Source organism: Aquila chrysaetos, chromosome 4, assembly GCF_900496995.4.
Source record: "Aquila chrysaetos chrysaetos chromosome 4, bAquChr1.4, whole genome shotgun sequence".
Taxonomy (NCBI): domain Eukaryota; kingdom Metazoa; phylum Chordata; class Aves; order Accipitriformes; family Accipitridae; genus Aquila; species Aquila chrysaetos.
In genome coordinates, this window is record NC_044007.1 from 31,845,265 (window position 1) to 31,865,603 (window position 20,339).

The 20,339-nt window shown below is 44.8% G+C and overlaps 1 protein-coding gene across 6 annotated transcripts in view; it reads left to right on the top strand.

The window, feature by feature from the left end:
- Positions 1–20,339, top strand: part of PAG1 (phosphoprotein membrane anchor with glycosphingolipid microdomains 1) — a 116,551-nt gene continuing 96,212 nt past the window's right edge. For 5 of the 6 annotated variants that reach the window (XM_030011986.2, XM_030011992.2, XM_030011989.2 and 2 more), the window contains exon 1: positions 1–146. The gene's annotated coding sequence lies outside the window, so the exon portion shown is untranslated. Of the gene's footprint in view, positions 147–17,849; positions 17,972–20,339 lie in introns of all 6 variants that reach the window. The other variant, XM_030011987.2, reaches the window with a different exon arrangement.

The following is a 20,339-nucleotide window of genomic DNA, read 5'->3' on the forward strand; positions in this document are numbered from 1 at the left end:
AGGAGAGAGACGCGCCGCAACTTGCTGCTGCTCCTCCCTCGCCGCGCCGCGCCGCTGCCCGGCCCCTGCGGGCTGCGCTCCGCGGGCAGCGCTCCGCGGGAGGCGGCATCCCCGGGCGCGCCTCTCCGCGGGGCCGGCGCCTCCCGGTGAGTTGGGGGCGGTGCGCGAAGTTGCCGTGTCTGTGGTGCTGGTTTGGGGGTTTTGGGGGGGGGGGTTGGTTTTTGGGGGGTTTGGGGTTTGTTTTTTTTTTTTGGGGGGGGGGGGGTGGGCGGTGGGTGCTGTCGCTGCGGGCGCGGGTCGCTGCGCGGGTGCGGGAGGCTGGTGGCGGGGCTGCCGCAGGGCTGCGGGGCTCGGCGCGGCGCGCACCGCAGGGCTGCCCCTGTCCGGCCGCGGTCCGCGCTGCGGGCGCGGCGGCCATTTGGTTCTCTGGGGTCTGATTTGGGCCGGAGCGGTGGGAGGTGCGGGGCACGGTCCGGGGCGGGCAGGACCCGGCCCCCGGCCGGGGTTCTTGTGCGGCATCCCGCGGCGGCGGGGCTCTCCTCCGCGTCCCCCGGCTCTGACTGCTGCGAGTCAGCCCCTTAACTGTATTTTCATTCAAATCCTATTACATGGTGACAGACTCCAGTTTGTTTCGCAGTGGCATCTGCTCTTGGTCTTGGAAACTCTTTAAGAGGAAGGGATCACCAGGGGAGAGCAGGGGCTGCTTTTCAAAGCGTTGCGAAGAGAGCTGCAAGCACAAATTAGTCCTAACACCTCATTTGCCGTGCGTGCTGCTTGGAGCATTTATTTACCTTAGTGCTTCTAAGGGGGGAAAGAAGAAACTGGCAGCGTTCATACCAGAAAGTTGTGTAGCTTGAACGTTACCTACGCCGGTGGCCCAAATTATCTAAATAAACAAACATAGTGATTTATAGGTGTCTGAACCATAATGCTTTGAACGATAGAGCTCTTTAACCTTTCTTTCTAATCTATCCCTCAGAGATTTGGTTTTAAGGAGAGTAATATATCATCTGTGGTGCTGAATACTTGAGTTGATTACGTTTGTAAAAGGAATGGCCTTTGAAACAATACCGTGCCATTAAGCAACAAATGCAGAAAAAGAGCGAGAGAGAAAAAGCAAAGATAAAATTTCGGCAGAAGATTTTTTCCCCCTTCTTAGCAGCCGTGCTCGATTAACTTTTATCCGGAGTTCTTATTTTATTAAATTAAACTTCAAAAAAATAAGTGCGCTGTGTAAAAGCAGAAGCAAATCCTCCTTAGTCCTCTTGAAGTCTGTCTGCGTTGCAGTTAAATGATGATCGGAGCAGTGTCTGTTAAGAGAATTTGCAGAAGCAAGCACTGCTAGGGATACCCGGTAGGTAAATGGAAGTACGTCGTCATTGTGTACGTTTCTCTTACCTAGACAATACAGAAGCAGAAATTTCAAATTCCAGCGTTTCTTATTTTACATCTTTAAAAATGTTGCCCTGATAAATATACCTATATGTGAGGTGCGCAGCTTCATTATAGCAAAAATGCTTCCTCTTACTGGAAAAGTGATTCATTCAGGTGTTAGCTTATTTAACACGGGGCCAAATTATGCAACCTGTGGAGCATCTCCTGTAAGGGGTGAGCATCTTTTGCCCTCGCTGAAAAAGAAAATAGTGAGTACAGTATGTGCAACATCATGCAGGCCTGAAGTACAAGAGCAATTTTATCTTTAACCAGTATTTCAACACAGGATCTTATTAACATAAAATCAATATTCAGGTCAGCAGTGGGGATCTGCAACTTTCAAATGAGAAGCTGATCTGAAGGCAACACGTTGCTCATATGAGTAAAGGTTGTGGGATATGACACTCAGCAAGCTCACCTATCTTTTGTTCGGTTCCTTTCATGAAACGTCATTTAATGAGGAAAAGAAACAGGTAATCCATTGCATTTTAAGGCACAGTGCTCCTCATAAGCCTCATCACCATGCATTTGAACATGAGTGTGGCTTTAGATCATGTATTGTATACAAATGACTGCTGCTAGATAACTTAAGCTCTAAATTTATCCTACTATTAAAGTTATATTGATCAGAAAGTGGCAACTGGATTTCAAGTCCTAAATAAGAAGTGCTCAATAATCTAGAGATAATTTATATTTTAAGAAGCACTGTTCTGAGGAATCCACAAGCAATGCAATCGAGTTTTCCTTACTGGCTGTGCAGTGGCATTTAGTTAAGGAACACTTTCCTGGGGCCGTGCAGGCTTCATTGACACACAGAGGACTTAAATCTGTTTATCAGCTCATTGATGCTGATGGTGAAGTGCTGTAGAGTTCAATGACTGGAACAGGACACAGTCTTTTTCCTTCCAGTAAGGATGGGGATGGAGAACAGAGGGGCTTTTTCAAAGTAGTTCCAACACCGTATCATTTGTAACTGCAAAATACAATGTAAGAATAAGATTAATAGACCAAGAAGGCTTGAAAACATTGTTTAACACTTAACTGAAACAATAAATCATTCAAATAACATCACCCAGGCTCCTATAGTGATGCCTCTGCTTCCAGGTGTTGAGAATGGAGCGGATTTCGGGTGCGGCGTGCGAGGGTAGCTGAGCCCCAGAGCGGTGGCGGGAGGGCAGGCGTATTGCAGCCTGGTGGCTGTGCTGCGGCCGGGGGGGAGCCCGGGAGGGAGCCCAGGCGGGGTGAAGGGGCAAAGAGAGCCCCCTCCCAAGTTTGAGTATCTGCTGAATGAATGGCAACTGCTGGCTCAGGACCTGCGTGGAGCCAGCAGGGAAGATGTGCTGGATGAGGCCCTGGTTGTACAGCCTGTAGCTTGCAAGGAGGCTGCACTGGCTGCTCGCTGCCCATCCCTGCATCCCAAGGATGCTATCAGTTGCAGGTCTTATATTGTGTATAACGATGCCAAAAAACTTCTGTTCTGGGGAGGGGAGAAGTTCAGGACGGCTTCTTCCTTGGGAAAATGGTGTGTTTCTAAACGTTTGTATCATCAGATACTGCTTACATTGATTAAAACGTGGAAGAGGCAAGCAGTGCACACTCATTTGTGTAATACTGCTAGTAATAAACTCTAGACTTTGAAATCGCTGTGCATTTTTGAGGGCTCTTGGAAGTCCTGTAAAATCCTGCTATGCAGATGAAGAAGCTGAAGCCTGAAGATTCAGCTGCAAATTTACCGAAGGGAGTTGAGGTGTCCTTGATTGCTGTTCCCCCATCTCCATCCTGATATCCCTCATGCTCTGATTTGCCACACTGTGCCGTGGCTTCTCTGTAGGTCTCACGGGCGCGTGTGCCATGTCCGGCTCACCTTCCCCCTGGCCCCTCACCTCCCGAAAACCCCGTGTGCCACGCAGGCAGCACTGCCCTGCTCATGAACTGGGGTAAATACCAACCCACAGGTGCTCGATGACTCACTTGAGGCCCCAAGCTGCAAACCCCTCTGAGTTTCACTCTGCTTTTCTTCTGTGGTGAAGTGGTTTTTACAACGCTTTGCCCGCAGTTACCTGGGCTGGGGAGGGTGAGCTGCAGCTGGTGGGACCTCCAAAGGTTGCTCCTGCAAAGGTGCACCAAGCACAGCTGTCAGGTGAAAATGATGAGTGACGGGAGGCGTTCCTTCGCTTTGTGGATGTGATATAACCAAGTTTTAATTAAAGCAGTGGCGGTAGATTATTAAGGCAGATAAATACTGCCTTGTTACAGCCCTCTTGGGTCGTATGTAAGCAGTACTCGTTCTAGAAAGGATGAATGAATAGTCAGTGTGAAGGATAAAGATCAGCATTGTTAATCACTCTGGAAGTCTTCCGTGGGAAAGTGTAAACTCACGAGGGAAGATACTGTCCATAAATGTCATTTAAATATTTGTATAACTTGGGGATAAAATTTTGATACTAAAGGCATGCAAGTACCAAGTCATGTTTGGGTTCCTGTCACCGATAGCTAGGACTTGTACAGCTGGGGTTGGTCAGTAGTGGGCTGTATTTCTACCTAATGGTTTGCTAGCAGTTATGAAGAGCTCTTCTTCAACTATGAAAAAAAAATCAATTGTTCTTGTCAAAGTGCAGATAAAAAAATTAGAAACTTGTGAGACTGCATTTGCTTAAACTCTTGTGCTTCAGGTGGGGTTAACCCTTCACTTCTGGTGTCCCTGGGTAACCAGCGTGCCAGTCACCGTGATCTAGGCTAGGGGCATGGTGGCTTGTCGTGGTTTAACCCCAGCCGGCAGCTAAGCCCCACACAGCCGCTCGCTCACTCTCCCCAGGTGGGATGGGGCAGAGAATTGGAAGAGTAAAAGTGAAAAAACTCATGGGTTGAGATAAAGACAGTTTAGTAGGTAAGGCAAAAGCCGTGCATGCAAGCAAAGCAAAACAAGGAATTCATTCACCACTTCCCATGGGCAGGCAGGTGTTCAGCCATCTCCCGGAAAGCAGGGCTCCATCACCCAGAACGGTTACTTGGGAAGACAAAGGCTGTAACTCCAAATGTCCCCCCTTTCCTTCTTCTTCCCCCAACTGTATATGCTGAACGTGACATCATATAGTCTCGGATATCCCTTGGGTCAGTTGGGGTCAGCTGTCCCAACTGTGTCCCCTCCCAACTCCTTGTGCCCCCCCAGCCTCCTCGCTGGTGGGGTGGGGTGAGGAGCAGAAAAGGCCTTGGCTCTGTGTAAGCACTGCTCAGCAGTAACAAAAACATCCCTGTGTTATCAACACTGTTTCCAGCACAAATCCAAAACACAGCCCCATACTAGCTACTGTGAAGAAAATTAACTCTACCCCAGCCAAAACCAGCACTTGGCTGATCATCCACTTACAGTTTGTGGCTGTTGATACATCTGCAAGGTGAGAAAGAATGACTCCAGGTGGGAGGGGGTGGGTTTCCCCCGCCCCCCATAAATAACTGGAAATGGTAGGAAATGTTCCTGTGCTGATCCTTGGTTTTGTAATTCTCGCAGAAGTTTCTTTTGTCCTTTTCCAGCTCTCAGAATGTGATACAATCATTGAAAAAAATCTGCGTGCTTTCATGTGAATGCAATGAGGATGAGCCTTTGAAAACATATCTTAGCTCATGTTGATGAATAAACAAACTTGGCCAGAGTAAATCTTTTCATCTAACTTCAAGAGCCACACTGTAATGAAGTAAATATAGATGTACTTAATGGACTCCTTTCATCCAAATACATAACAAACCCTCCAAAGTAATGCAAACAAATCCAAAATGGATTTCTAAGTGGTTGGGGTTTTTTTTTTTTGGTACTGAAGCAGTTTAGTCTAGCCAGGCTAGGACAGCAGTGGAGCTTGTTCTTGGAGTTGTGGAGGTGCTGGGGTCCATCCTGGCCTAAATGTGAGGTGGCAGAGAGCGCACCAGAGACCCAGCTCTTCTCCTGTGGTTGTTCTGCAAAAAAGGCGGAAAGTGCTTGTTCCACGTGTGGTTCGAACCACCTTATTTGATGAGCTTCTCCCTGAACTCATCCGGTTGGAAGGCAGCTTGCGGATGAGGCTTCGAGAGGCCGGGGAACCTGCACTTGCTGCTGTCTGCTCCCCCTTGGCCGCAGCCCGGCTCAGCACCCCGTCGCTGAGCCCAAGCTGCACCAAGAGAGCCCCTGCAAGCGCGGGACGGCTGGCAGCCCGCCTCTGGGGCAGCCTGCGCGTGGCGTGCCGCCGCTTGGCCAGACCCTAACCTGTGCGGGGGGCTGCTCTGCAGGGCACGTCCTGGCGGTGCCCCAGCCTGGTTCCTGGGTTCACGGAGTACCTGAACTTGGTGTTAAAGGTGGCCTCGGGGCTGTCGTGGCAGCTGCCGTAGACACAGTCCTTGAAGTATGACTGTGGTGGTGGCGTTGACTTTGGCAGCGTCTTGTTGGTTGGAAGCTGTGGGGAAGAGGAGCTCAAAGAACAGTTCCGCGGATCCGGATGTTCACTGTGTGACGGTGGGTTTGGTTTCATTTTGAGACTTGCAGGATGACTGTTTCCAGTGACAGCGTTGGCAAATAGATTAACGACTTCTTGTGGAAAGCGTGCTGAGCAAATGCAACTGTTTGGTTTCACCGTCCTAGCTTCATGGAGAATACCAACGTCTAATGTTTGTATTTCCCATATCACAGAAAGAGTCTTTGGATCTTCTCTTTTTAAAAGCACAGTTATAAAACAATTTTACTTTAAAGATGAGTGCTTTGTTTTGAAAAGGAGAAACCCTGTTTTGGAGAAAAAGACCATAACTTGGTCTTATCTTTTCTCGATAGGAAAAGTTCAGGTCCTTTTCATTCCGTTGTGGAATAAAATTCCATTCAGAGCTGGGCAATATGCTTGTAAGAGTTCGAATATTAGACTGTTTAGACAACTATGTCAGCATAATTACAGAAATTCTTCAGTATGAGCTTTTCCTTTGCTGAGATCTTGATGAGTGGGAAATACTATAAAGAATTATTTCTGTGAGTGTTGGAGGAATTTTGTGAAAGAGCTTTAAATATAGGAGACTGTTGTACTTTAAAAAACATAACAGTGATTTAGTAAAGTCCAGATTCAACTCACTATTTGACACCTGGAATAGTCAGACATCCAATTTAGCTCGCATCTGGTTGTGTTGTGCCATGTGTACAGAAGTGAAAGTATTAAAAGCGGTTCAGCTTTGGATGTGTTCGTCTGGGGATTTACTCATAAATAATTGATAACCCTCTGGAACAAAATCTCTTCATTACTCTGTGGATTGCTCACCTCTTCCCTCCCGTGCTTATTGTTCTCGCAGGCGCGGGGGAAGAAGGAGGCTCGGCTTTAATGAAGGTGTACATCAGCCTCCACTGCTCCTTTCAGAAGGTCACCCAACTAAAGAGCGGCAATGAAATGCATGACAAAAGATAAACATTTTATTGTCCTACAGAGATATGTGGCATTCCAGTGTTTTAGAGGAACCACTTAGCTGCTGTATTTAAGACTTCTTTTCATCCTAGCATAGAAGCAGTGCTTATGATGAATTACTAAATCAGTGAAATGTTTGCATCTAGTGCACTACAGGATAGGACATCAAATTAAGGGTTGTTTGATGTGCAGTACCAATCACAGCTGTAATATTCGGGCTTGATCTTTCAAGATTTTACTGCTGTTAAGTATCCTTGCTCAGACTGCTGACTGCAATGGGACAAGTCTTTGAGAGCAGTGGTTTCTCATTTGACCAAGGGTTTGCATGACTGAGCTCCTGTTTACCAGACATTGTAGCGTAGTGATGAATTTCCTTTCCTGCAAAAAAGAAGAGCTGTTCTGCTACCTGCTGACTTAATAAAGTGTATCTGAGTTGATCTAACAAAACCTCATTTTAATGGAAAAAGTGTCTTAATGTAAGATCAGTTCATCTTTCTGATGACTTGATTGCTTTAGAGTTATTAGCCAAGTTCTGTAACAGTCTTTAAAGGTGCTAATACTTGCTTGCAGTTTAATAGCCCTAACTATGGCTAATGTACAGGAAATGTTCAAATCACATCATTGAGAGAGAACCCTAACAAATCTTAAAGCTATTTTAATGTGAGGTTTCAGATGTTACTCTTGTTTAATTGAAAAGTGAATGGTATAAAGGCTTTGTCAGTCTGCTGTTTCCAGGTGACAGCACTTTCTATGGAGTAACTGTAAGTCCCAGAGTGTTGATCCCAGCTTTCCGCTTCAGGATTCATAGCTCCAACTCTTCCTTTTTTACCTGGCAGAAGTGTGCATCTGTGGTATTGTCTGGATTTGTGTCTTCCAAAAAAATACTGGTTTCAATCAAATAAAATGAGAAAAATTTTCTGAAATAATAGTCACATTTTGCCTGATATTGGGGAAAAGGAGGCCTTTGCTCCTTCTTCTATAAACCAAAAGATTAAGCTTGCTTATAAAGGATTAACAGAGCTCTCTTCTGTTAATTCGTAGTGGTGTAGTCGAAGTGCCTGATTCTACATCAGTGGAAAATCCATTATCAATCAATGCGAATTTTGCAGCTGAAGCCAAAGGGATTAGAGGCTTCGTCGTTCGGAAGTGACTGAAGGAGAGAAAGACCTGGATATGCTTGTTGCCACATGGCTGTGAGCCACCACTGGGGTGTGGCCACAAAAAAGGCAAAGGAAAATCTTCAGTTGCCTCAGGTGGGCTATTGCTAGAGGTGTATGAAAGGGCTAGTGCCACTGTACAGGGCTGTAGAGAAACCTCACCTGGGGTGCTGCTGATAGTGAGTTGTTACGTCCAGGCAAGATGATTTCAAAGTAGAAGAGGTACACAGAGAAAGATGACCTGAAGTCCTCTTCTAGGGATTGTGCCATGGTGGGGGAGTGTTGAGGAGGTCAGATGTGCAACAAGAGCAGGAGTTAGGAAGAGCGGTGGAAGAGGGGCACAGATTTAGCGGTGAGGGGTGTGGAGAAGTACTGGTGCCTATACCACGCTCTCTTACCCGCTGCCCCTCAGGCTTCCACCCAGGCACGCTGGTTTAAGAGACTGGAGTGTAAGGGAGATGCAGGAAGAAATTGCTAATGAATTTGCTACTGACGGTGTTGAGGGTGATGCTCTAACAAATTGCATTGCTTGCAGAAGTTTCTTCCTTTAGTAAATAATAGCTACTTTTCCTTCTAGTAGAGTATATAGACCAACACTCAGACTGTTAGGCCCTGCACTGTAAGAAAACCTGCGGTTCCAGACTTACTTTAGTAAGGAGTGTTCACCAAGCACATTACAACATATAATTTCACTTTCTTTTGAAATGCTGTCATAGAGCTTAGCTTAACAGTAGCTCTGATCCAGAGCCTAGTTTTGGAGAAAAGCATGATCTCCATGACCACTGCTGCAACATTTGGTATGTGCTTTTCCAGGGATGGAAGCTATTCAGAGTAAAAATTACACTTTTTACAACAATTTGGTAAATGTAAATGTATTGGTTTGATCTGTTATAATAGGCAAGATTGTGTCATTTAGTTTGGCAATTACAGAGATTAAATTAATTTCATTTTCCTTTACTCTTGTTAAATGCAAAATAATTGAGCACTCATCATGGAAGGTTGGGGCTCCCTTGTTTGTAGCTTCATCATTTATTAATCTAACACATTAGATGAGAGGCTTTATAGATTTGCTTGCCTAAGGAAGAAGAAGAAGAAAATATAGAAGGGCCAAACTAGATATATGTATTCTGTCTCACACTTTGAGGTACTGTCAAATATTGCCTCATTTTTAGTACACTTTGTAAGAAAGGACACTGCTTTTCCCCCAGAAGGGTAAATTGTGACCTAATGCTTAAATAGTCTGAATAAGCTCATATTTGGATAGGCAATGTTGCTTGTGCAGTTCCTCCCCCTCATGATATATAGGGATATAACATTGTAATTGGGCAGGCAAAATAAACTACAAATAAGCACGCTGTGAAAAGATATGTTTGGGCACTATCTTGGCCATGTTAGTTGGCTGTCCTAGTTACAGGAGGAAGCCGTTTGTGACGTGTCTTCCTCTAATTTAGCCTTTTCAGAAAATGGTGTTTGCCTAATACAGGCAGCGGTGCAATAACAGCTCGGTGGTGGCAGAAGAGCTCTTCTTTCTTACCTTTATGTAGCTGGAGGGGATTTGAAAATTGGATATTTCTCTCCGTCTCTGCAGCTCCAAGTAGCCCTGACACTGCCAGCCATGGATTAGTGAAATAAATCCCTCGCGTTCATAGTGAAGTGGAAAGTATAAAGAGCATTTTCTGCCTTTTTTTTTCCTTTTTAATGTGTCATTTGCTAGCTGGCACAGTGACCTCCATTTCATGACTCTTGTGATGTGACTTGTCACAGAGCTTTTCTGTGTGGATTAATTCATCACTCAAGGGAGTAGTAGCATGAGACATTATGCGTGTGGACCTGAGGTAAACAGTTACCTATAGACCACCTATAATGAATCTGTACTTCAAATATTATCTGTTAATGCAGTTTGATTTTCTTTTTGATGTGATTTCCTTTCCTTTTTGTTTTATCTCTTCTCTTAACTATGTCCTTGGTAGTCAAATGGGATGTATACATATAGTCACGTTCTAGTGTTGCCAGTGTAGCTGAATTTGGGGAAAAAATATTCCTGGCAATTTAATACATGGAATTGCCAACGCATTGGGAAATGGTTTTATGCTAGTTATGTAGAGGTATGGTACAACAGTTCAGTTTTCCAGGGTATCTTGGTGAACAGTCTGTCAAATCTTTTAAATTGTTGTTCCAGTCAATTATATTGACTGAAGTGAAAGCAAGAATTAATCTTTTTTTCCCCTTCTTAACATGAAGATTTAATTTCATACTCTTGATTTACATTTCAGTATCAATTGTGTATTGTAATTTGTGTGAGTGAACCCTGAAGCCCTTACTCACTTGTGACTCCATCTTTAATTTTGCCTAACAAATCAATCTCATTTCTGGAAAGCACGTACACCAGGAACTGATTAGTGTTAACAGTCGGGTAAATGGTAGGGAAAGAAGTGGTGTCTGTGTCTGGTTATGGGAGCGCGTTATGCTGTGGGGTCTGACCAGTTACGATGAATTGATGGATGCTGGTTTCCAGGTGATTTCTGTTATCATCCTCCCCAACAGGTTTGGTTAAAAACACCCCTAGGGAAGTACTGGAGAAAGCAAACTAGCCCAGAAGCAGAGGATTGATTTCCCACCAAAATGGGAGGTCATTATTATGAGGAAATTAGCTGAATTATTCACTTGCCAAAGCAGGCAGATAGCCAATAACTCAGCATTTATGTGTTTCCCATTTATTCAGCGCTCAGGCGTAGGGTGGACAAATAGCACGGTGCAGTTGGTTCCCGACAGGGACATCAACACCTGTAGTTGGCCTGGGAGGAGAAGCCTGGTCTATGAAACAAGTGATGGGACCCCCAAACTCCTGCGGGGTTGGTCTTGACAGACCTGCCTGGCCATGTTCTGGTTTCCAGCACCTGCAGAGATGTTGTCAGGGTAGGGCAGGTGCCAGACCATGGAGCAGGGGGAGTCTTCTCTTACGGGTTTTCTGGAGGCAGGCAACCTGGGGGTTCATCCCCAGCTGTGGAGCACAGAGCCTGAAAGCGCTGGAGTCATCCGGCACCATGGGACTTGGGTCCGTGCAGAAGCGAGGTGGCCTGAGGAGCTGGTTGTAGCTACTCCGGGACATCAAAGCCCTGGATGTTTCGACCTCATGGTTGGCAGTCTGGGAACCTGGAAACCCTTGGCTGATTTTTGTCACTTCTTTGCTTCTCTCAGCTGTGAGAATTACTGAAATATTAGTTCTTGGGCAGTGGTAAAATTAGCACGAGTTATCAGTTTTAAGCAGCAGTAAATAATATTTTATTCAGGAAATACAGTAATCAAGAAAACTTGTTTTCACTTAGTTTTCTGAACTAGGCAGAAACTATACATTGCAGTGCAGTGATTCCCTGGGAAGGAGAATTTCCAAGTCTTTGCAGTTTCTGTGTTCCACCCGGCACGATGTGTGCCCTGCTCCACATAGCAGTTGTATTTTCTAGATTAAGTATTAGCCTGTATAATTAATGACACTGATGCTTAAAAAAAGCATGAGCTTTAAACAGAAAAGGCTTCCTTTCACTGGAGTCTAGAAGAATGAAAAAAAACAAAAAACCCTCAGGAATTTCTCTGCTTAAGCTATCTGTCAATAGGTGGTAATCGATTTTCTGAGGTGTAACTCTGAAATGTTAGTGTTCATCATTTAATAAAAATCATGCTCCCTGCAGTTCATCAGCAACTGGCACTTAGAAAGATTGAATTCAGAAAAAATAAGTGTGAAGATTGCTGTAGGTAAATGACCAGAGTTGAGAGATTTATACCTTTTAAACACCTAGCTACCTGGTTTTGTTAACACTCCAGTACCTGTGGCGTGTGTCTGTATCAGCCTGATTTTATGCAGATAGGAGCAAGCTCTTGCAAAAAAAATTAGTGCTATTAAGTCAGTTGTATGCTAAAGAGCGAGGGTTTGGTGGCAGGGAGAAGTGCAGTACTGCTTTCTCTTCCTGCAACTGGTGTTTCAGTTTAGCGGTAGAGGAGTGTTGTGGCTGATGGCATGCACTGCAAACTTAAACTTGCCTTTTTCTCACTCTCCTGCATGATCCTCTTTAGTGGATTTTTGTCCCTCAGCCCTGGTAGTGATGAGTGTTTGGTACAGGAAGGGGTTAACTTCCAAAAGTTTAGTCTGGCAATTCGGTGCACGTGGAGCTTCAAATTAGGGGATGCTGATACAGTGCAGATTGTAAAGTGGAGCTTGCAGAAGGATGTAGCCAACATGGGATTGAGGATCACAGGTCATTTACATGCTGACACGAGTCTGGCTTCTGGTGGGGCAGCTGTACCTGTGGCTGGCCGCAGCTGATCAGTGCTGTGTCCAGGGGATGTCACCTTCTGCTCTGCTACAGAGAGCAGCTAGGAGTTATCCCACATCCAAAATTTGAATTTGTAAGTGGTAGGTACCAGAAGCAAGGGGAATTGCAGAGTCCTGCCCCTGGGGAGGAGCAGCCCCCGGCACCAGTACATGCTGGGGTCTGACCGGCTGGAAAGCAGCTTTGCAGAAAAGGATCTGGGGCCCTAGTGGACACCAAGTTGAACTTGAGCCAGCAATGTGCTCTTGTGGCAAAGAAGGTGAATGGTGTCCTGGGCTGCATTAGACAAAGTATTGACAGCAGGTGAAAGGAGGTGATCCTGCTCCTCTGCTCAGCACTGGTGAGGCACCTGGAGTGCTGGGTCCAGTTCTGGGATCCCCAGTACAGGAGAGACATGGACATACTGGAGGGAGTCCCACAAAGGGTCCAGGATGATAGAGAGGCTGAAAGAGCTGCGTCTGTTCAGCCTGGAGAAGAGAAGGCTCATGGAGAATCTCATCAATGTCTATAAATACCTGAAGGGAGGTACAAAGAGGACAGAGCCAGGCTCTTTTCAGTGGTGCCCAGTGCCAGGACCAGAGGCAATGGGCACACACTGAAACACGGGAGGCTCACTCTGAACATCAGGGAACACTTTTTCACTGTGAGGGTGACCGAGCACTGGCACAGGTTGCCCGGGGAGGTTGTGAAGTCTCCATTCTTGGAGGTACTCAAAAGCCACCTGGACATGGTCCTGGGCAGCCTGCTCTGGGTGTCCCTCCTTGAGCGGGAGGGTTGGACCAGATGACCTCCAGAGGTCCCTTCCTACCTCAACCATTCTGTGATTGTGTGACGGCACCAACTACACTCTTAAGCAGCTGTGCTGGATGGGTGGTAGGACCACCTCTGTGCCACCTTCTTCGCAGACAGACTTTTTTTAAGAGACCCTGTTCTAAAATAACAGTTCTCTAGTTTGTTCTTTAAAAATTTGAAAAAGATTATCCATTTTCACCGAAAAAAGGATAGCGACGTATTCTTGGTACCTTATGTTGGCTTCTCAATTCACTCCCACTTTTTCATATTCAGTTTTTAAAACAGAAAATCTCTTATATGCTCCCTGGATTGTACAGCAGGGATGCAGTATCCATTGTTGTCTTCCTGTTCCTGCAGGATGTATGCAAAAGAGCAGTTATTTCATCTGTTCTGACCATGTGTGTGAAAAAAAGCAAAAATCTTATTCTTTGCAGCGACTTGAGCCTGTAAATGTTGGACAAATAATGCTTATGCAAGCCACTTGTCTTGCTTTTTCTATTTCCTTTCCTTTAAAGCTCAGTTCTTACTAGCTCCATCTCCGAGCCATTTGTAGCTAGTGTCATGTCCCATGTGCCTCCACAGAACAGCAGACAAGGTGCTGAGCTTAGCTGTTGTACTAATAGGCCTTAAGTGGTATCATATCCAAGACTCAAGGCCGGAGACTTTTATCAACACAAGCCTACAGAGAGGGCTTTTGTTGTAAACCACAACGGTACAGTGTGCCACTGTGTGTTTCCTCCTCCTGGTGAGTTAACAGCCGCCTGGAAACAAACCCCACCAAATGTGCTGCTTTTTATGCACGCGGGAGCAGTGGAGCTGTTATCGGTGACCTTAGCCTTCTTGTTTTGGCTTGCAAGCTAATTTTGTATTAATTACAGACATAGCTTTAATCTTTGTCAGTGGGGCAGCAACAGTAGAGTTATCCTTTGACTATTGATGTCCAATTTGTTTTTATCCCCTGACTCTCTGTTTGCAAAATAAAGACTGAAGCATTTTTCGTATAAATTTATTTCCTATTCATGATTTTTAAAATTCACAAAGAGCCTGATCTTAGATATACTGGTGCTGCCTTCTCAGTCTAAATGCTGTTCCTCTAGTGCAATCCTTGGAGACCGTAGGAGGCTTTCCAGGTCAGGGATGAAGTTTTTTGAGGTGAAAGAGGAGCAGTCTTAACATAAGTTGTTTGATTTTCCCCAAGGAGGAGTGTTCTGGTTTTAGGAGAGGATGAAATCCAAGCCGTTACAGAGGTCCTCCCCAATTAAAGGCATGCAGGAGAGCTTAGGTACCATTTAAGTTTTGAATATCAGAGACTTGAATAGAGAAACAGCTGCATGTGTGATAGAGTGGCTAAGACCTTAGTGAGCTGCAAAATGGGTGAAAATTGCTTCTTTTAAAATCTGACCTGGGAAGTGGATGTAGACTTAGGTAGGAGCAAGTTTAACCAAGAGAGATATTCCTTCCTACAGAAAAGAGATTTTGTTCTTTGGTTTTGGTACCTAAAGTCTGTGGTGTGGGAAGAAAAATGCTTGGCAGGATAGGAGTTCACACGGCATTTTAATTCATTTTAAAATATTTAGAAAGGTTCAGAAATAAACTCATTGTTAACCAAAAGGTTGCAAAGGTTGACAGGCCAAAGTGTACATGAACAAGAGCTACTGAGAAGATTTCCATAACTGAAAATGTAGATTTCTTACCACTTTGGCATTTGCATGTTCATACCTGTCCTGGTTTCGACTGGGATAGAGTTAATTTTCTTCCTAGTAGCTGGTACAGTGCTGTGTTTTGGATTTAGTGTGAGAATAATGTTGATAACACACTGATGTTTTTAGTTGTTGCTAAGTAGTACTTAGCCCAAGTCAAGGACTTTTCAGTTTCCCATACTCTGTCAGCGAGGAGGTGTACAAAAAGCTGGGAGGGAGCATGGCCAGGAGAGCTGACCCAACCTAGCCAAGGGGATATTCTATACCATAGAATGTCATGCTCAGTATATAAACTGGGGGGAGTTGGCTGGCGGGGGGGGTGATCGCTGCTTGGGGACTGGCTGGGCATCAGTCAGCGGGTGGTGAGCAATTGCATTGTGCATCACTTGTCTTTCGTGGATTTTATTTCTCTTTTTTTTGTTATCTCCCTTTTCATCATCATCATCATCATCATCATCATCATCATCATTATTATTATTATTATTATTATTATTAAATTATTAAACTGTTTTTATCTCAACCTATGAGTTTTACTTTTTTTTTTCTGATTCTTCTCCCCATCCCGCCAGGGTGGGGAGGAGTGAGTGAGCAGCTGCGTGGTGCTTAGTTGCTGGCTGGGGTTAAACAATGACAATACCCTGTTGTGGCTCCAGAGGGATTATACATTCAAACCCCTGGTCCAGAAAGGTGACTGCATGGATAAAGTGACACTTCGTGCTACATTTGCTCTTTTTTATACAAGAGGTATGTTTATTTTTAGTTTTGCTTATGTAAAAAATGCGACACTCCTAAAACTGAGAAGAAATATTCTGGTATTTCTATCTTTTTATTGCAGCTAATTGGTATGAGGCAGTGATGCCAATATCTGTAGCTAATAAGAAAATAAATCAGGGTTTTTTTTCAGTTTTATATTTTAATTGCCTTATACTGCATGTGTGGCATGAGCAGTGAACTCAAGAATTACATTCCTGTTGCATTTAGGCAAACTTACCATTTATAATACAAAGAAAATATACACCAAGACTTCAAAGAGTTTCAGAAGAGGTCTGAATTACATGTGTACATATCTGTCTTTTAACTTTTAGGGGTTTTTAGACACTGAAGTACCTTTCCCACACCTGAATAACAGCAGACCAGTTGAAAACAGGAGAAAGTCAGGGGGGAGAAAATTAATATCCTCAGGTTTGGCACGGGAGGCTGCTTAAACACATTGTAAAAAGTCACATAAGGCATCTGCATCTGTATATAAGCAAGCAGAAACAATGGCCAGCTGAAAGCACAAATCTTAGGAGTTACTCAGACTACAAAGATACCCTCAAACATATGGGTATCGGCCCCTAATGATTCCAACAAAAAAATCAGCCAGACTGTGTTGAGTCAAATGCAAACTGAGTGTGAAGATCTGTAAAGGACTTTGAAGAGCAAAGAATCTGCAACATAAAAGTAAATGATGAACTGTATATATATCTTTCAAAAGTTGGATACCTGTAAGAGCACGGGTGGGCATGCAGGGTCACCAGGCAGGACATCAGAAAAATGAGAAGTTAGTTGAATTGGTCATTGCAGAGGAAATTGGGCAGGTGCTGTGTTGTGTAATGAAGATGAGAGGGTGTCAGACTGCTGAGGTATCACAACAGAAGTGCTGAAAGAAGCTGGAGAACTGAATATGGAGGTGTCACCATGTGTTGTACAGAGCATAGCCAGTGCTCCAAAGAGGCAGTGCTGCTGACAGAAAACACGCCACGTGCATGGATGCCACAGCTGTGATTTGTGAATCTGAGCACTGGATTTCACTTAAAAAAACCTGAAATTTTTGGCAGAAAGCAAGTGGTGATTTTGAACAGGCTGGCAGTGACAGTCCTGGGAGGGTGTGAGCTCCCAGGTGGACAGCTTCTCTCCTCAGCCCACTCCTGCTCCCTCCTTTTGACTTCTGCTGCTTTGCTCCCAGGTGGGTGGGCACAGCAGTCCTGCTGCCTTCAGTTCCTGCCATCCTGCCTGCGAGCCCCTAACTAACTCCACCATCTAAGTCCACCCTGCCCCAAAACTAGCTCATTCTTGATAAGGTATTCATCTTCAGCTTCCCTCTGATTTGTGAAAGTGGAGAAAAATAATGGGAAAAATAGGTGCTTGGCCTTTTGGATATGTCATGAGAAGGCTGTATTATTTATAAATAATTTATGACTTTGAAGCTACACACTGTCTCCCCAGGTTATATGTCTTGTATAACTGAACTGTATGATTTACCTTAAATTGCCCATCTGCCATGCATCATGAATCTCCGTACAGAGCTGTTTCTTCTCTCCTGTATGGCCTTCGCTCGTGGATAAGAGATTTGCATAAAATGATTTCTTCATGTAAATGCGATTGGGCTGCGACTCCAGCATCTTGTTATAACGCATGTACCAATCCTCTTGAATTGGGCTAGCATCTACTTCGGTAATTGCATCTATTTGTTTGTTGCTATAGTTTTGGGAATTAGCGGGGAGCAGGATGCGTGTACTGACATGCTGTTGCTGCAGCCTTCGTAGCCTTACCTTCTCCTAAGGCTTCTTTGAAAAAAACAACAGGCGAGGGTTGGGATGGGGGTCGGCAGTGCTGCAGCTCAGGCGGGGGCCGGGGCGAGAGCCAGGGGCTGAATGGGGCTCCCCAGGGACACCCCGGTTATCTGCGTTGGTCCTGAGCCAGGCAGCCGGCCCCCGCGGGGACAACCCGCCCAGGGCCCGGACGAGCGGCGTAATTAAAATGGTGCATAAGCCAGAGAGATAAGGAGCCCTGCCGTTTCGGTCAGTGTCATTCAGGCTATGATGTGGGGCTTGCTGGGGGTCCGTGAGATGGCGGGGGGTGTGAAGCCCCTGGCCAGGAACGGAGCAACCAAAGCACCTCACAGACCTTTCCTGCACCCTTCTGCTCCCTGCGGTTTTAGCCTTGCATTTGTATTTTTTTTACCCCCAATTACTCTTCTTGGCTGAACCTCTTCATTCGTGGTCTCTCCTCCCTGGCCTCACTTTCCTTGCTCTGTTTCATTTGTCTTTCCAGCTCCTTTTGTAGCCATCTTGTCCCAGCTTCTGCGATCTTCCTGGCACCTCCTTGTCTCCCTTTACCTGAAGCATGAATAAATGAGATAATGAGACACAGGCCAGTCATCCCAATTACTTTGTGTACGTATGCATATGTATGCCCTCACCCTCTCCCTTGTCTCTCATCTTTCTGTCCTTTTCTACAGCAGTCTCTGGAGAATGGGATTATCTTTTGGTGTGCATTTAGCATGTTGACGCTGCTGCAGTATGAATAGCACTGACTATTGGTATACTTATTTTGAAAGACTAGAGCTGTATTGTAGTGTTCATTTGGGCTAGTAATGCCCCACAAATTACCATGTAGCCTAGCTTGTCATCACCATCAGTAAAATGTTTTCCTGCATTCAGGTTGTCGTTGCATAGCTTTATATTTTTGAAGTTGGAAGGGAAGATAAAATATAGTCGGTACGGCCTCTAATAATTATTTAATGCTTTTTGTACTAATGTTAATGTGTCCTGAATAATGGTTTATGGGAAAGATCTGCTAATTTAGGTAATGGTGATAGTATTTTGATCAGGTATGTAGTAAATGCAGAAGTTGGAGGGTATTTTTTTTGAAAGCTTCTCCATCTTTCTATAATTACCAGATAGATAATATGAACTTGCCAGATCCAACATATTAATGATTGCCTTCCAGCTTTTAGAGAGACAGAAATTATACACTAGCAGCGTCTGAACAAGATTCTGCTTTGGTAGTGTAATAAAACATACAATACTGTGCTCTCTTGCCATTGCGTAAACATCCGTGAATGTGTCCCCAGTCTTTCAATAAAGAAAATAATGAAGATGAAGCTAAATTTACTTTAGGAGTACTCGAATGGCTATTGATGGCTTGGGAATGCTGGGTTATCAATAGTAGATGAACTGCTTTGCTGTTGTCTGACACTTTGTACAGGTGTCTCATGAATCATTTTCAGATAAAAGGTAAATGCTCTTACTGTCCAATTTTGCTCCTTTTAAATTGCTGCATTTTTCAGCTTCGTCTGCAGATTTCCTAAAGCAAGCTCTTTGTGGCTAAGATCCAGGGTATTTTCTTAGCGAGATGCCTTTTTTGAACTGGCTCTGAACTGTGCTGCCTGATGAAAAGCAAGTCTGCTAAGATCGTAGTGTGCGATGATCGTCTGCTGTGCTCTCTGTTTCACAGGCAACTTAGCGTTGGTCTGTGCTGGGCCATTAGAAGGAAGGTAAAGAGAACTGTGTTTGGGTAATATTCTTAAATATATCACATACCCTCAGTGCCTTGCAGTTGGACCTAGACTAGTAAGGAAGAGAGCACCTTGGCTGTTGTGCCACTAGCCATTTTATTAGTTGCATCTTGCTGTATTTCACTTTAAAGGAATAATTTGCAGCCCACTAATCCCTCTGTGATGAAGAGAATTCTTTCCAGTATTTCTTTTCTTCTAAAATGCAGTCGGTATGAGAGATTACTACAGAGGAACATGGAGACCTTTAGTCTTTCATACTTAACTACCATCGCATAGGGACCGTGTAGGCAAAGTAGCAGTCTGAGGTAGCAGATAAGCCTTTGGATGAAGAAGGAAAAAAAGCAAAAAGTGGTAGAAGCTGTAGCAACAATATTCCTGAATCTGCAGGAAATCATCTAATCCCTAGTTAATATAAAACACTCCTAAAATTACCAGAGCTTTTGAAATCGGTTTCTTTGTTTCAGAAGTAAGGTGCAGCCCCAAGGCAAGGAGTGGTGTGAATTTACAGGGATAGTGCTACACAAAGGTCTCTGGAGATATGAGACATCTAAGTGTATTGCTGAGTTGCTTTAAAAACTACTTCCGTACTGGGTCATGGGAAAGGTTTTCAGTGCAGTATTTTACCCTGATGCATCTATAACTCTAGCAGCAGCCATCAGCAGTGTCACTTCTGCAGCTTTTTCAATAAAGAAATAAATCTCACCATCATTTTTCCTGGGCTCTGCACACCAGTTCCATGAAGTAAAATGTACAAAGAGAATACAGCATGAGGGGGGTGGTTGTATACCTGCCAGTTACCATGGAAATAATTAAGGGCACACTGAGACTAGTGGACCCAGAAGCACTCAGATCTGGGTATACAATGTGTGTGACCCATCAGGGTGAGATTGGGGCAGGTGTCCCCCCGCTTCTTGTCTCTCTCCCTCCCTTGCAGAGTGGTTTCTGCAGGAACAGCACCTGGGAGTAGGGTTCAAAGGGAGCCCCCCACACCCCTGCTTCGCTTGTCAGCCTCTGGAAACCTGGGGAGGTCAGCAGTGACAAGAGCACCTGCGTATTTCTGGCAGGTTTGGGACCTTTGTTTACTTAGGTGGGTGGTTTTTCTTCTTCAGTCACAAGCACCGAAAAGATCTGGCCACCCATCTTGCTTGTCTCTCATGCGGTTTGCGAGCCTTGTCCCTGTCTTGTCCAGCAGAAGCTGAGGGTCATTTATTCCATGCCCCTGGTTGTTCCTGGAGAGCACTAGC